General features: G+C 36.7%; 1 long non-coding RNA gene across 1 annotated transcript; it reads right to left on the bottom strand.

The window, feature by feature from the left end:
• Positions 1–598: 598 nt before the first annotated feature.
• LOC131308136 (uncharacterized) lies at positions 599–8,161 on the bottom strand. Its single transcript, XR_009194329.1, has 3 exons — positions 7,835–8,161; positions 5,271–5,387; positions 599–788 (listed from the first exon to the last, which is right to left on the bottom strand). It is a non-coding gene; the product is annotated as an uncharacterized LOC131308136 (long non-coding RNA).
• Between the last annotated feature and the right edge of the window lie 3,108 nt (positions 8,162–11,269).

The following is an 11,269-nucleotide window of genomic DNA, read 5'->3' as shown; positions in this document are numbered from 1 at the left end:
ACATTGGCCGGGCATCTAATATATGCTAGCTAGCCTGCATAATTTTCTGGACATATGAAACACCACCACTCCATCCAAAACATGTCTATAATACAAAAACCGTCATTTGATCAAAAAACGCAGCCAATTTTCACAACTTACCCATTCATTCAATCCCAAGAGATCCATATATATATATATAACAATACTCGAATACTCCCGAGAGTAATATGTTCCGGAAATAAAACCTAAAATAGACATAGCCAATAGTACGTCAAACAAAACAGGAACCTCAGTTTAGTTTGTTTAACACTACAACGCAAAATAAGTGAAACCCAAAATATTGCATCTTCTTGATCGTTGCACAGTTAAGTCCTCAACAAAATAAGAACCTCGGTTAGAATGCAAAACAAGCGGAACCCAAAATATTGCATCTAGCTTGTTCATCGTTGCACACTTTATTCCTCGACAAACACCCAAAAAAGAAAATATATGAGAATAAGATGCTGATCGATATATGCATTTCCAATCACATGAAACAATAATGTTTTATCGTAATTAACATACATCACAAGACCTCCAAGCAACAGGGCAGCCAACAGCTTCTCCAACTCCAACTGTGCGAAATTTTTTGCGAGGTATTTCCAAAGAAGCATTAGGTATTTTGTTTTCTTAATGAGCACTTTCCAAAAATCAAAACCCAATGGCTTTCCATCTACTTTCACCAACGGGTCCTTACTAATAACAATTCCCTCCGCCACATCGTGTTTTGGAATAGTGTAACTCACCAAGCATACTTTTTGACCATCCTACAATCAGAAGCAAGGTTTAGTACTCACATTTTTATATTTGCTGACCATATAGTGATAAAAGAAATCAGCTAGACAAAGATTCAGGTACCATCATCAAGGCAATGTAAATCCATGCACCTTGAAGATTGAAGTGGCTGGTTCTGTTCCAAGTTTGAAGAGCAACTGGACAAGTTGTCGAGTATATATACATATATTGAAGCTGAGTGTAGAATTGATTATACAAGCAAAGAAATGCAGCAAATTAAGGTCACATGGGGTTAACGTCCATATAATTACAAGACAAAAAGGTGGATCTGTAACGCCCCCAAATTCTGGGTATGTTAATAAGACATTTTATTACAAAAACAAAGTGAGTCTGGCTCATTATTACATCACAAAGTCTTAAAAGAGTACTTTTAACCAACAAAGGAGGGAACTAGGGTTCCTAACTACTGCTCCGCCTGCTCTTCCATCCTAGCAAGCTCCTCGGCTCTGAAGGCCTCCAATGTATACAGCTCGTCCTGTTCATCTATGAGGTCTGACACATTATACCGGCGTCGCCACCAATATAATATGTCAGGGTCACCAAAAAGGTAACACCATGAGCTACAACGCTCAATAGAATAACCCATACCCTCTAACCCTTAACTTACAAATAATAGACCATAAAATCAACGATTTCCACATAGTTCAAACATATTTAACAAACAATGACACATCCACATTCATTATCCAAACTAACGTTGGTGTCTATGATTTTCTGAGTTTCTCCTACGCGATTCCTCGTAGACTGTGTCACCATTTTCCACATTTCATAACCATATCACATTTTAAAAATCGTTTTTAACACACCCAACCTCGGTTCCGCCGTTCCGGTCTCTCGAGTATCCTTAAAATGGTTCCGCCGTCCCGGGTTTCCATTGGCACACATTGCATTGGCTCCTCTCCGAGGATAACCAAACCACACACCCAACCTCGGTTCCGCCGTTCCGGTCTCCCGAGTATCCTCACAATGGTTCCGCCGTCCCGGGTTCCCATTGGCACACAAAACACACACCATACAATGGGCTACCACGTCCAACCACATTGCGATTTCCAAAACATTTCACCCTTTTCAAAACATGCCTATTCATTAACAACACCCTAGGTGTCATGTTTCTACTTTCTCGATTTCCATGTCTCGTTTTCATGCATCGAATCCGCGGTAGGACTTTTCACATATGACATCATTCATTGAAATCTTTAACTAACAAGAACATCCAACTCAACATTATACCACTAGTAATACAAGCAATTTATGTATGCAAACTCATAACTATCATAAAGATCAAAATACGAATACTTCTATCAATGATTAAGTTTCTATCTTTCGAAAACCGTTCTTTCTTCTTTTGTGGGAAGTTATAAACAACATATGTTTAATGGAGTAACAATCAATTATTCATCATGTTCATACTTTCTTTAGCGAAAATAAGTCGTTGCCTATCATGCAATCCGAACACAAGATAGATAACCTTATCTACCTAGACATATTCCATGTTATACTTTGAACTAAAGAGTAAGGACATTCTACTTTCTAACATGCGGTTCTTATACGTAGAGTTGGTGAACAAAGAATCCTACATATACTTAGGGATAGGGAATAAGATGATTCTACAATTGTAATTTCATTTCAAGATTTTAGTAAAACGAACTTGCTAATTATTTCTAATACTTTAACTTGCCGTATCATAAGCAAAAACAACTAAAGTTATACAAGGGAGAATGAGTAGAGATTAATCTACCTTGATCCGAAACTAGTCGGGGCCGAATAAGCTAGTTGGAAAATTCTACGGGTGGTGAAACTCGCAAATTTGGACCAAACTTTGGATGGCAGTAACTTGGTCAATCTTTGGTCGAATATGATTGTTCTTGGGTCGAAATCGAAGCTCTAGAAGTGCTCTACAACTTTTGTGAAGGAAGTTGATCCTAGAAGCTACTTTAGGTAGGAGAAAAATGGTGATAAAGGAAGAGACAGTATGCTGTCTGGAACTGGAAATCCAAGATTTTTACTGAACTTCGGATGTTAGTATCTTTGTCATTTCTTGACTGATTAGGGTGGTTCTTGGGTCTAACTTGAAGGTCTCGAAGTGCTCTACAACTTTCCCGAAGGGCGTTGGTTCTAAGAACTACTTTAAGCAGGAGAAAAATGAGGATTTGTGAAGGGCAGTAGGCTGTCTGGAAAACGAAAATGGTTTCTAGAGAGAAGTGAGAGCAAAGGAGTGAAGGTGTGAGAATGACTTGGAATGGCCTTGTATTTATAGCCAAAATCTTGGTCCTCTCTCCTCCCTCTTGGCCGGCCACTCTCCCTCTCTTTGTCCAATGGATTTTGTTCCATTGTGTTGTCATTTCAAGCCTTGAAAGCATGCAAGATCTTTCCTTCTTTCTCATCCATTCTAGGACAAGTTTAGGTTATTCTAAAGGGTTCCTAGTCTTGTCTAGTACTTAGGACACTTGTTTGTATATGGAAGAGTAAGGAAAATCTAGATTTGGTTGTACTTGATTGTGTGAGAAGTTGGCCAAAAGAAGTTGACTAGATTGAGTGAGCAACACATGCACACACATCACTCTCTCTCTCTTTCTCTCCCGGCCTCTCTCTCTCTCTCTCTCTCTCTCTCTCTCTCTCTCTCCTAGTACTAGTACATATATGTATAGATATACTTCTTGTACTAATGAATACATATATATAAAAATGTACTTAAGGTACTATGTGATCTAATAAAATATCAAGTCAAGATTTTCGATTAAACAATTCAAATAAACACGTGTTTTGTAGGTTTATATATATATATATATATATATGTGTGTGTGTGTGTGTGTGTGTGTGTGTGTGTACAAGTCCAAATATGTATATTATAGTACCATGAGATCTAGGTAGATTTCCAATATCCAATATAAAATTATAAGATCAAAATTCCCCATTAAAATAGTCCAATTAGGCACATGATCTTATTATAATACTAGGTTATGTACTTAGGATATCTTAGGGTAATATATTATAAAGTACATACACACACACACACATATATATATATATATATATATATACATATATCATCCCATGGGAAATCTAGGAAATGATTTAATAAAATAACCATTGTACTTGTTGGCAAGACTAATGCTATTATCCAATGGGTAATAATTTCCTTAGCGGTTATTGACCAATGGATAAAAAGAATAAGGTAATACTTAAATAAGACTTTGACAGACTACATGTCCTTTTAATCATGTGGACATATATATATCTATATATAATTGTATATATGTACCTAACAAATCTAACTTAGATATTTTAATGGAAATCATATTGTCCAATGGATAAAAGTTTCCCTAACTTTTATTGTCCAATGGGTAATGGTTAAAAGGTAACTAAATGGTTTGGTAGTTAGGTTTCTCTAACTAATTGGTTAGAAGCTAACTATATTTGCCAAGTAGGGCTTTTAATCAAGAAACAAATTTTAAAGGCCTAAAATCCAAATAGAAATCAACGAGAAAATTATAAAGCCATCCAAGAGAAATTAAAGAATTTGAATAAACAACGAGATTTTTATTTACTAAAAATCGGAGTTGTTACAGGATCTTTCTTAAATTTGAAGGCAACAATGATTCGGACAGTCGGTTTGGGGCAGATAAGCGTCCAGATTTTTGTATACTTTCTGTAGCAGTTTTTTTGTATATGGAGGCTGGCCCTTAATCTCCTTTTTTTTCCCTTTTCCTATTCCCCCCTTCTTTTTTTGTCTGGTTGCGATGGTATCTTCACACACATCCCTAAGATTTCATAGGACACTTTCATGCCCATTAATGATTGGCAGCGACAGAGCAGTGGCACGAGAGGGTCAGTAAGAAAATAGAAATAGAAATCCTAAGGCGTTATTTAGCCCTTGATTCTCATTCTCGGGTCTAGTCAACCCTTCATTCAATACGAATAGGAGATGATTTCATAGGACACTTTCATGCCCGTTAATGATCGGAGTTGGGGGCAAAAAAGCCAGAATATACAAAAACAAAATTATTGACGGAAGACTACGGGTCAATATGCCCTTTGTCATTCTTGTAACCACAAGCACAGACAAGTCGAGTAGAATTTGCAGATTTCAGATCTGCCTTACGGAGAAAATGCTCCAACACAGCTATATCAACTAACGGTAAACTTAATAGTAAGTGGTTTGGACAGTCTTGGTTGACATCCTTTGGTCGCATCAAGTAGTTGAATTCGCACGTTTATTACACTAAAGTTAATTTACAACCAGATTAGTTAGTTTCCTTAAATACTAATGTCCGTACACCTGACTGAATCTTGCTGTCCATATGACAATACCATATATATATATATATTCATCACAAAAGCAATCTATCATGGGTATTCCAGAAAAACCTCTTTGAACCACACTAAATATGCTTCAAGAATAATAAATGCTGAATACCTTTACATGTGTTTACTGGAACTTAAACTGAACATACATGTCCATCAAGTTGTGGAGAATGTGCTGGTAAAGGAGAGGAACCTTGGTCACCATCTTGGAAGTCATTTCCCACATAGGCCCTAATTATAGGTTGCCTCCTAGCGACATTCGAAACCTATAATATACCAAATACCATTTGTCACTATGACATGCTTTAAATCTATATACAAAAAAAAAAATCCAAACATTTAGAAACCACCTGTTCAGTTTAATTTGTCCCTCTGTTGGTCTGAAATAAGGCCATTTGAGCCCCCATACGCCCGAGATGAGCCATCAACTTCTCATTAAGCATACCAAACCTGTTCTGCTTGGGATGCCAAAATGTAAGGTTCATTGGTAGCTTGATCCTCTCGGTACAACAAATGGTTGAAATTGACCGATGTAAATTTGAAGGCGTCTTCTTTCTTCCCATGAATATTATCAATCCAGTCACACTTGAACATCACGTATTTTGTATCATTAGTGTATCGAATTTCCACAATGTCAGTGAGCCATCCATAGTAGTACACACAAATGCATACTACCTACCTACTCCAAAAAATTCAAGTATGCTCAGTCGCTAAATTGAGGAAAGAAAAATAAAGAGGATAATGCAACATACGAAAAAGGTCACACTTGAACGAAAAGAAAAAGCCAAATAGAGGACACAATATTAAGCAAATCACACAAACCCACGTGAGTTCCAGTAGTCCCCTTAACCATATACACAGAAATATATAAACAAGTTGTTAAAATACCACATTTTAAAATTACCAATTTTCAGAAATAGAAGTCAAAGAGAACAATGAATCAACATGACAAAACTGTTTAAATTACAAATATTACTCATATAGGAGAGAACGTGCAAATAATACAATAATTCCCTCTTTTTTGAGACTCTAGACTTCACTCCATTAATGTACCCTTTTCATCAAAATCCACTCCTAATCTTGTACCAGCCATGGTTGTTAACTGGAGTTCATTCCGGGCCACAATTTGTATCTGGCTTTGGAATTCAAAAGTAGAGTTTTCCACAATGTCACACTCTCCTGAGTTAATACATTCGTCATATGTTTGGTTTCTTAACTGTCTCCTGAGGCTCTTTGGATTAAGATCCACCTGTAAGTTTATGCCTTCAACTTGAGAGGCTCTAAGGTCATTCTGAGATCCAATGATTACGAGACCTCTCAATGGACCTAGACCCCTTTCACTACCCTTTTCTTGAATATTGATATCTTTACTTACCCAAAAAAAAAAAATGTTAAGTATACTAGACTAGCCGCTTAAGCTAGTTCTAGACGATTAAACAAAACACTAATACTCTTCTCTGTTTTCCCATTTCAAGCACACAACTACTTTTGATCGGCAAAACAAAAATTTATAAAAAAGCGATAATGGGTACATCGAGGTAAAATTGGCTCAAGATCTTCATTGGATTCAAAACAAACAACTCCCAGCAAATAAATCTATCCAAAAATCAGCAGCAACAGAGACACCAAAAATTTGCGGCAAAGCATCAAAACGCATAAGACACCAACAAGAATCATAACCCGCACATATTAGCGAACAACCAGCAGCAGTAGCATCCAGCACTCAGCAGCATCAAAAAAACCACAGCATAAATCATTTTCCAGCAAAACAGATGCCCACAAAACACCCACACCCAATAAACACTCGCCCAAAGCCCAACTTATAGAAGTAAAACCTTTGAACCAACCAAAACAGACATCCCAAAAGCTAACTCTAGCCCCCTGACCTACCATACATAACTTCTAATGAAAATACTCCAATCCAACCAAAATGAATACCCCTCCCTCCAACTGAAACCTGGACCAAACCACCTGATACCCCAAATCAACCCCAACACACTCTCCCACCTCAACTCCCTGCTCCACATCCCACACCACCCACAACATAAGTTGTGGTGTTGTAAGGAGCAATTCAGCATGCTACAACGTTCCTTTGAAGAAGAGAATATTCTTCGAAAGTTTGTCTCTTTTCCTTGCCTTTCATTCTGCTTCATGGCTTTTCATGTTGCTTATGTTAGGCTAAGCCCTAGGTTTTTGTCTCTACGAGGAACATAAACCATAAGCCTAGCTCTATATTTTGTTTCTTTCGATGAAAAACCTATGTTTTTTTTTTTTTTGATTATTTTGATAAAAAAAATGTTTTCCTTGTATTGCAGTTTATTAGACTATTAATCTCACTATTCAATAGATAAACATGAATTTCTTTTGTATCCGACACCACAGCCACGTCGCATTCCAGATTATCCACATGCTTACGGTGTTGACATTTTGCATTTTTCTATTTCTAAGTGGATTCTTCAATCTCAACAACAAAACTAAAATACTAAAATTCTTTAAAGAACTCTTATGAATACCCACACACACACATGGGGATCTCTTTCGGTTCTTTTGGGGGCTTCTCTAGGTCGTATTAAAATAACTCCCAACCGAGTTGGATTCATAATAATCGTAGCATACATGTGATAAATAGCAATAAAGATTCAAAATACACAGAACCACAACTGGTGAGAGATAGGAAATAAACGAGTACAATAAAGGTCCCCTTAGAGCATACCAATGGTGGAATCCCGAGGTAGCAGGGAAGACGTACATAGTGTTCAGCCCTGGAAAAGATTCTTGGGAGAGTTGAGGATTAGAGAGTTTGCTTGGTCGAATATCGACTCCTGAACCTCAAATTGAAGCATTAGAGAGTTTGCTTGGTAGAATCACATACGTGAGAGAAATTGTCTTCATTGTCTTGTCGGAAACCCCTGAGTGGTCATCGTTGAGGTGCTCTGTTATCATCAACGAGAGAGAGAAAAGTTAGGGCAAAAGAAAAATAAATTAAATCAACAGGGTTTCAGTAGGAACCAAGAAAAGATGAAAGCATTCACCCAGTTGATTAAGACTTGGAAAGAAAACACACCGAGGGAGAGACAGATCGATTTGCTCAATTTGGTTTCGTAGGATTCTTAAGCCGATTGAAACACACCCAGCAAAATATAAGGAGAAAGATCGATTTGGGGTTTTGGGGAAAAGGAAAAAATATTAATTTAAACCTTCCAAAAAATTTAGAACTTTTCGCCCCCCACCCCGCCATTTAGATCGCGCGCATTTTTTTATTATGTGCTAAAAAGTAACTATTTACATCGGGGCGTATCTTGCAGATGCAAAAAAAAAAATCTATTTTTGCGATGGCAACTTGGTGGATGAAAATTGACGACTTTTGAGTCGGGATGAGATGCCATCGAAAATTTTTTTTTTTTGCGACTGCATTTTTGACTGCATTTTTTGCTGACGCAAAAAAGTCGACGAAAAAAGCATCACTACAACAAAAAAGGTCTATGATGACGAAAAAAATTCGTCGCCAAAGAAGCCAAATTCATCGCTAAAGCTTTTGGCGATGAAAAATTTCGTCACCCCATTTCATCGTCTTTTGTTTCACGCAAAAAGGGTTGGACCCTTCGACGACGAATTTTTTCGTCGTCAAATGTACATTTCGCCGACGAAATTTATTTTCGTCTCCAAAAACTCCCAAACTCAAAAAAAAATTCCACTTTGCTGTTGCATAGACTCGAACTTGAGACCCACGGGTCCTTGAACAATGATTCCAACCACTCGGCCACCTAACACTTTGTTGATAGTTATGCAAAATTAAATATATATAGACATTTTTTGAGAATTTTCAAATCAACCAATGTGTGAAATATATGTAATATACACAGAAAATAGAATTATTCATTTAAATAAATTTATTTTTTTTCTAAATTTTTTAAATTTTTTTAAGAATTGGCGACGAAAAATTAATTTCGTCGTCAAATTGTACCAATCAGCGACGAAAAATTAATTTCCTCGTCAAATTGTACTAATTGCCGACAAAAAATTAATTTCCTCGCAAAAATGCCCCATTTGACGAGGAAATTTTTTTTTCGTCGCCAATAGGTATCGTTTGGCGATGAAATTCAATTTTCTCGCGAAAAAAGTCCCATTTAACGACGAAATCTGATTTCCTCACCAAAAAGTACCATTTGGCGACGAATTTTGGATTTCGTCGCCAATTTTCGTCACGATAGACCGTTTTTGTTGTAGTGCATATTCTCTTGTAGTGAATGTGTTACGAGCGATTGCTCTTGCCAGGCCAGTTAAAGGATACCGATACCCCCTGCCTAGCACCTCACCCGTTGGTGGGTCTAGAATGTTCTCATTTCGTTTTCTGTTAAGTGTTCACTTATCCCATTTCAATCCTTATCCTCACTTGTACTCATTCCTCAATAAACTTGTTATTTAAATTAATTCATTGTATCCCCACATATCAAATAGGGCGAAATTAGTCATTTACACATCATACAATTTTATTTCCGTAAGTTTTTCACCCAATTAGATTTATTACAGCACCACACGTACAAATAAACAGCTTAGGGTTCAATCTCACATAATAAGGTCAAAACAATCCAATTCATATGACCCACAATCTTACAATCCATCCCATAGAGTTTTTCCCTACAAAAACATGCTCAAACACATAGATACTCAAGAGCTACCTTAGAAACAACTATCTCTTGGATTAAAAATCAGTTCTAGGCTTTAAAAACTTAAAGGGTTCAATGGACAAGAAAAACTATGATCAAGCACCAAAATCTACACAAATTCAACACATAAACAAATAAAGAAAGAGGAGAAATCCCTACCTAATGGGTTTTGAAAAAAACCCCCAAAATTGATGCAAGCCCTAGGTTGATCTCCTTCAAACCCACCAAGAATGACCTCCCTCCAAGCTTTCTATGCAATCAATGGGTCTAGATCACCAAGATAGTATAGAAATGATGTTGGCTTTTCCTTGATTAGGCGTGCGAAAGGAAGAGTGGGCCGAGAGCAGAGAGAGGACGAGAGAAGAAGAAGACGTGAGGAAAGAAAAAAAGAAAAGGGAAAGTGGGTTTCGTTTTCCTGGTGTTGGTGTATTGATATATACATATAGGCCATATTACACCTTTTCCCTCAAGTATCAAACCACATACAATCATTCTCATTAACTATTGATTCCCCCACTTTGAACCTATATATAAAAGTGTAAGCATAAATATACACAACACAAAAAGGATCCCATCAAACATAACCCATAGTTCACGTACCCTAATTTGGTCAACGATATGTCAAATATGAATTAATTAAATAAAAGTAATGAATTTTAATTACGGGTCTCTACATTCTACCCTCCTTAAAGAAATTTGTCCTCGAAATTGTTATTCTTATACGCCAAATCAACCAAGTCATGCAACATCTAAGATACACAAATGACGCATTAGTCAAGAAAACATGAGTTCACAACCATAGAGATCCAAGAAAGTGCAACAAGTTTATAACCACGAAATTGTAACCCTATACCAATCGTCGAATTCAAAGTCTATGAATATGCATCACACTCCAAATCTTAATCTTGGTCTCACACCAATGAATCCTTCTAGAATCAAATCAAGAGATGAAATAGATAATTAAATGCATGCTTCTATCATTCATGGAAGTGACACCAAAAATACTTCAACTCTTTAATTTCCCACTATATAAGTATAAGTTTCCATCTTTGACCAATTTTCAAGAATTCCATGCACAAAACTGTTAGAATCCTTCAACTCCGATTCCCAAGTCAATTGTGTCAATTTTGAGCTCTACGATTCATACCTTAACTTTCAAGTAACTGTTTGTTTTTTATTATCAAGTCTTTCACACAACATTCCCCAAAAGCCAAAGAACACAAACTGTATTAACTGAATATCCTGAATCGACCAAAGAATATGTTCAAAACCTACATTGTAAGTTCACAAACTCTATTGGCACTCGAAAGGAAAGGAAAGAGAAAATGTTGCGCAACCTCTTATTAATATCTTTAGCTTAAACAACAAACTGAACTCAAGGCCCAAACAAACACAAAACCTAACAAAAGAAATTCACAACTTAACCATCCATGGTCATAACTCATGACATCCACTGTTGAGTCTCTTCAAACATCTCAATT

This window comes from Rhododendron vialii, chromosome 11a (genome assembly GCF_030253575.1).
Source record: "Rhododendron vialii isolate Sample 1 chromosome 11a, ASM3025357v1".
Taxonomy (NCBI): domain Eukaryota; kingdom Viridiplantae; phylum Streptophyta; class Magnoliopsida; order Ericales; family Ericaceae; genus Rhododendron; species Rhododendron vialii.
This window is presented reverse-complemented; position numbering and strand designations above follow the sequence as displayed.